We start from the raw sequence: 6002 nt of genomic DNA on the forward strand, positions 1-6002 counted from the left end.
TCAAATAATTCTTAATGATGTAGAGAAACATTCATACTAGGTTAAAAAATCAGGACATAAAACCATATATTATGGTATCTCAAATATAGATATAATATCTATGTATGTTTTTAAAATGGCAATAGTATTTCTTTTTTGGATAAAGTACTTTCAAATGGTTTTAATTTTCTTGTCATAGTTTTTAATCTTTATAAAACATTTTAAATTATTATTCTTATTATTTGAAGCAGAGTTTCGCTCTTGTTGCCCAGGCTGGAGTACAATGGGACGATCTTGGCTCACTGTAACCTCTGCCTCCTAGGTTCAAGTGATTCTCCTGCCTCAGCCTCCCAAGTAGCTGGGATTACAGGCATGCACCACTACACCCAGTTAATTTTGTCTTTTTAGTAGAGACAGGGTTTCTCCATGTTGGTCAGGCTGGTCTCGAACTCCCAACCTCAGATGATTCGCCCACCTCAGCCTCCCAAAGTGCTGGAATTACAGGCGTGAGCCACCACACCTGGCCTAAATTATTTTATAAACTCTTACTTTTATAGCAGTTCATGAAGAAGGAGTTGCAGTAGGTGCAGCATTTCATAACACTGTATGCTGTTTGGTTTCCCTGTAACCTGGCCTACCTCTATTTGATAGCACTGTATGTGTAGCATACAGTGTAGCAGAAAGTCAGAATCTATGCCAAAATTCACTCTGGTGCTCAGCACTAAGATCTGGAAATGAGCTGTACTTCCAGAACTGGGAAGTAAGCTTAAATTCTAAAATTTAAAGAAGGAAAATCCAAATATATTGGATTCACAAAGTTTCCTGACCTAAGAAGCTATCAGCATTTGGGTTACCAAAGGCATTTTTACAATGGAGAATCCAGAAAAATGACTCAGGAATGAACTTGGAAAGATACGTATATGCCAACATGTCCAGGTTAGAGAAATCAATGAAACCAAGAGTTAGCTTTCTGAAAAGATAAATGTACAAATCAACTTATACAGGCTGTGTGCAACACCAACAGCTTCAGTCCAATCAATTAGGGGCAACAGACAAAACGAACAAATCATAAGAAATCTCAGTAACAGGGTCCAAGTAGTGATCTAATCAATTGCAGGAGTGTCTAAATAGAGAGACTAGGTTGCATCTAATAAAGGGACTCTCTATATGAATTCTTTTTAAAGGGGGTAATAAGTAAGCACTTGTCCCTTTCTTTCTTCCTACCCACATGGGAGCTAGAACCTGGGGGCAGGAAGGGAGGTTGATGGGAGAGCAGACCCTATCCTCCCACCCTTCCTGGTTCCTCAGTCAAACCCAATCCAGGAGGCAGGGAAAGAGTGGAGAGGACAGCCTAGAGTGTTTAATCAGACTGTGCTCGTCTTTAGTAACTAAGTGACTGGAAAGTTATGGAATCTTCCAAGGTATTATTAACAGTCAGGAATGCAACAGGGCAAAGTTAAACGTGGAGAAAAGTGAACTCGATTCGGATTACTCAGTACAAGAATTACATGTGTATTATGTCTTTGTTGAAAGAAAACGTATCAAAGCTAGACCTTTCAAGAAACTTCAATACATAAAAAGCCAAGGTCAAGAACATGAAAGTACCATATGATTCAGCAATTGTACTTCTGTGTATATGCCCAGAAGAACTGAAAGCAGAAATTCAAACAAAGATCTGTACATCAATGTTCATAACAGCACTATTCACAATAGCTAAAAGGTAGAAGCAACCCAAAAGTCCACCAATGGATGAATGGAATAGCAAAATTTGGTAGATACATAGAAGGAAATATTAGCATTAAAAAGTAAGGAAATTCTGACACACTCTACAACATGCATGAACCTTGGAGATACTATTCTAATAAAATAAGCCAGTTACAAAAGGACAACTATGGTATGAATCCACTTATACAAGGTATCTAGAGCAGTCAGATTCATAAAGACAAAAAGTAGAATGGTGGTTTCTGGGGACTTGGAGGAGGAGAGAATGAAGGGGTAGTGTTTTATAGAAATAGAGTTTCATTTAGGAAAGATGAAAAAGCTCTGCAGACAGATGGTAGTGATGATTGCACAACAATGTGAATGTACTTCATGCCACAAGCTGTATACTTAAAAATTGTTATAATGGTAAATTTTATGTTTTATATATTTTACCACAATTCCAAAAAGGAATATTAAAATCTTGTTTCCTAAATTCCTCAATTATTTATTTTATTATCATCCAGTTTAACATAATTAAAGAAAAGGATAAAAAGGAGAGAAGAAAAAATGGGAGGGGAGGGAAAGGGAGAGGATGAAGAGAGAAATAAAGGGGAGAGGCAGCAAGGTAGGGAAAAAAGGAAGGGCTGCTATATGCAGTCACCTGTGCAATTTGTACACTTCACCCAGATACCAGAGGGGCAAATAGGGGTAAACTCCAGTCAGGAGTTATGCTGACCGAGCTGCACGCCTTGGGGCTGGACTTCAATAGGTGGGAGGAAGGGATGCCATTTTGTAATTCATCTATCCAGAGGGGACATCATTTATTAATTTGCAGAATGGCACCGTATGTGTCAACAGGCCTTGGAAGAGAGACAGATTGGTATGTGAACAGATTTGGTGACTCACAGCTGTAATCCCAGCACTATGAGAGGCAGAGGCAGGTTTTCTTTTAAGAGAAGAATAAAAACTCGAAAATATCAGAATACAATGTCTGTACTAGGCGTAAGTGTTTTTAACAGTTTTGTTGCACTTGTATGTGTGTGTGCATGCATATTGGTCATGATCTGAAATGCACTTCTGAGTGAAGGTAACAACCAGAAACAGCTTGAGGCATTTGCCTTCTCTAAGTTCAGAGATTACATCAGAAGGGCTTCAGAGTTTTGCCATGGCATAATAAACATAATATACAAGTAAAGTATATATAGTAGTTTAAACTAATAAAGTTTATAGAGAAAAGCAATGAAGCAAGATACTCCTTTGTAGGGAGTGGGGAGTGGGATATTCCATTTTTATTTCCAAATTAAAATAAGTAATTAGATTTTCAATAAGTTATTTTGTCATATTAAAAATTGCAGGCCGGGCACGGTGGCTTATGCCTGTAATCCCAGCACTTTGGGAGGCCGAGGCAGGCAGATCACCTGAGGTCAGGAGTTCAAGACCAACCTGGCCAACATGGTGAAACCCAGTCTGTACTAAAAAAATACAAAAAATTAGCTGGATATCATGGCGGGCACCTATAATCCCAGCTACTCGGGAGGCTGAGGCAGGAGAATCACTTGAACCCGGGAGGCAGAGGTTGCAGTGAGCCAAGATTGAGCAATTGCACTCCAGCCTGGGCTACAAGAGTGAAACTCCGTCTCAAAAAATAATAATAATAATAATAAATAAATAAATAAATAAATAAATAATAGCATTAATAAAATATGTTCAGAAAAAGACAAATAGCTACTGGTGTTGAGGCAGGAGAAACAAAGGACAGAATCACACTTTTGACAGGTGATCCAGGTTCTAGGAAACAGCTGTGAGCTTCAAAGCCAGACTGACTTCAATTGTGATTTCCTATTTTGTCCCTAAAGATGGTGTCACCTTGGACAACTTTCCTAACCTCATAGAATCTTAACTTTTTCCTCTGAAAAATAGGGATATTCTATTTCACTTTCTGCGTGGTAAGATAGGTGAGGTAACATTGCATAAAGTGCTTAACATATTATTTGTAGCATAGTAAGTGTGCTATAATATTTGTATTAGTATGATGATTAAATATAATATCTAGCCCACATCTGCCATACTGTAGACACTCAGGAGCAGTAGTTGTGAATGTAGCTGTGCAGTTTATTGCAATTTTTTTTTTTTTTTTTTTTTTGAGACAGAGTCTGGCTCTGCCGCCCAGGCTGGAGTGCAGTGGCGCAATCTCGGCTCACTGCAAGCTCCGCCTCCCTGGTTCACCCCATTCTCCTGCCTCAGCCTCCCGAGTAGCTGTGACTACAGGAGCCCGCCACTACGCCCGGCTAAATTTTTTGCATTTTTAGTAGAGGCGGGGTTTCACTGTGTTAGCCAGGAGGGTCTTGATCTCCTGACCTCATGATCCACCCACCTCGGCCTCCCAAAGTGCTGGGATTACAGGCGTGAGCCACTGCGCCTGACCTGCAATTTTTAATGTGACAAAATAACTTATTGAAAATCTAATTACTTATTTAATTTGGAAATAAAAATGGAATATCCTACTCCCCACTCCCTACAAAGGAGTATCTTGCTTCATTGCTTTTCTCTACAAGATTTATTAGTTTAAACTACTATATATACTTTACTTGTATATTATGTTTATTATTTGGCATCTGTCTCCTTTACCAGAATAGAAGCTGTGTAAAGGTAGAAATAATAATAAACAACTAATTATCAGCTAACCCCTTATGACCTTCAAATCTGAACCTGCGTTAACCTGAGAGGAAGTTAATATTCTTTTCTGGTGAAAAGGAGAAAAGCTTTCTGGGACTGGCCACCCCCAAGTGAACCCTGAGTAGACCTTTGGTTTTGAAATCCTAGGCCCATAGATTTTTTGTTTCAGGTGGGAGAACACAAAGGCTACAGAGTTCCATCACTGAGGAGGAGAAGTAGCTTCATTCTCCTAAGGTCAGATTCACAAATATTGTTTCATAGTTTATCTACATGTCTGTCAAAAACTGTGAAGGGTCTGCTTGCGAGATAACAAGTAAGACTGCCAGAGTGTCATGAATGGATGTTAATTCACAAATATTTACTAAGGATAATAACATAGAACAATAAGCAAGATCACAGATGCTTTGCAGTCTGTTCATGCTTCAATTCGTAGGCAAATTTCTTTCATGTTGTATACCTTGAACACATTTAAATATTGACTGAGATGTTATAAGAATGTAAAGCTTTGCTATTGGTACTCCATTAATAACAAATAGAAGTAACTTGAACATGAGATAACATTTGTTTTTATCTGTTTTTAAAAGGATCTTACCAAGGAAATAATGTAAATAAAACTGATATGGATGTGTTTAATCTATGAGATAATAAAAATTTTAACCATTTTAGAAACAAATTATAAACACTTGCTATGCTAACTAAAACCATTTAATCAACCATTAAAGTAAATCCTATGGGGTTTCTATTTGACAGTATTCCTTAATCTAGTCTGATATGCTCTATGAACTTCAAAGGAATAAAACTTATTTTCTTGAAATTATTATATAACTCAAACCTTTTAAATCAATTATACAATCAGTCTGAATTAGCAAAGTTTAACTGTCCTAATCAAAATTTAAAACACTTTTATTAGTGGTACTAATCAAGGCAGAGTTATTTAAGTAATGAAACAACATTGATATTTGAGCCAAATCAAACTGATTTGGAAACACAGATAGCGATATATTATAGCTGCATATGACCTACATGCATAGAAGCCTAGGTAAAAATTGTTAACAAGAATCACGACTGATCTTATCAGTTAAAACAACTGTTTTATTATCACTTTAAAACACTGACATAATTATTGATCCCTCCCTCATCCTCAGACTTTAGATCCAATTCATCAATAACCCTGTTGATTTTACCTCCCAAATACATATTCTGTCTACTTCTCTTGTATGGTTCTGGGGCCCTTGTCCATACATTATTATATATCTCTGAACTGGTGCAATGGCTAATAACTGACTTATCTCATTACCCTTCTCCCTCTAGCAATGTTCTCTTTCATCTCCAGTCTTCTTAATGCCATGAGAGTAATCCTTTTAAGAGTGACATCAACAAGATAGTGGAGTAGGACCCTTGACTCCTCTATTCCCCATGAGCATGCCGACTCAGCAACAATTCATAAATTCCATTTTTTAGAAATTAGAGACTAATTGAAAGACTCTGTACCCTGGAAGAATGCAAAACTAGACTCAGCAACACCAGTAGGTAGATTTGGAACATCCTCTTGCTGGAGATCCTGCATCCAGTGCAGTGCCATGTAATCAAGAAGGGTTCCCCTGGCTCCCCAGTTTACCTAGGGGAGAAAAAAGGTTGGTTTGCTT

The sequence above is a fragment of the Papio anubis genome, chromosome 2 (assembly GCF_008728515.1).
Source record: "Papio anubis isolate 15944 chromosome 2, Panubis1.0, whole genome shotgun sequence".
NCBI lineage: Eukaryota > Metazoa > Chordata > Mammalia > Primates > Cercopithecidae > Papio > Papio anubis.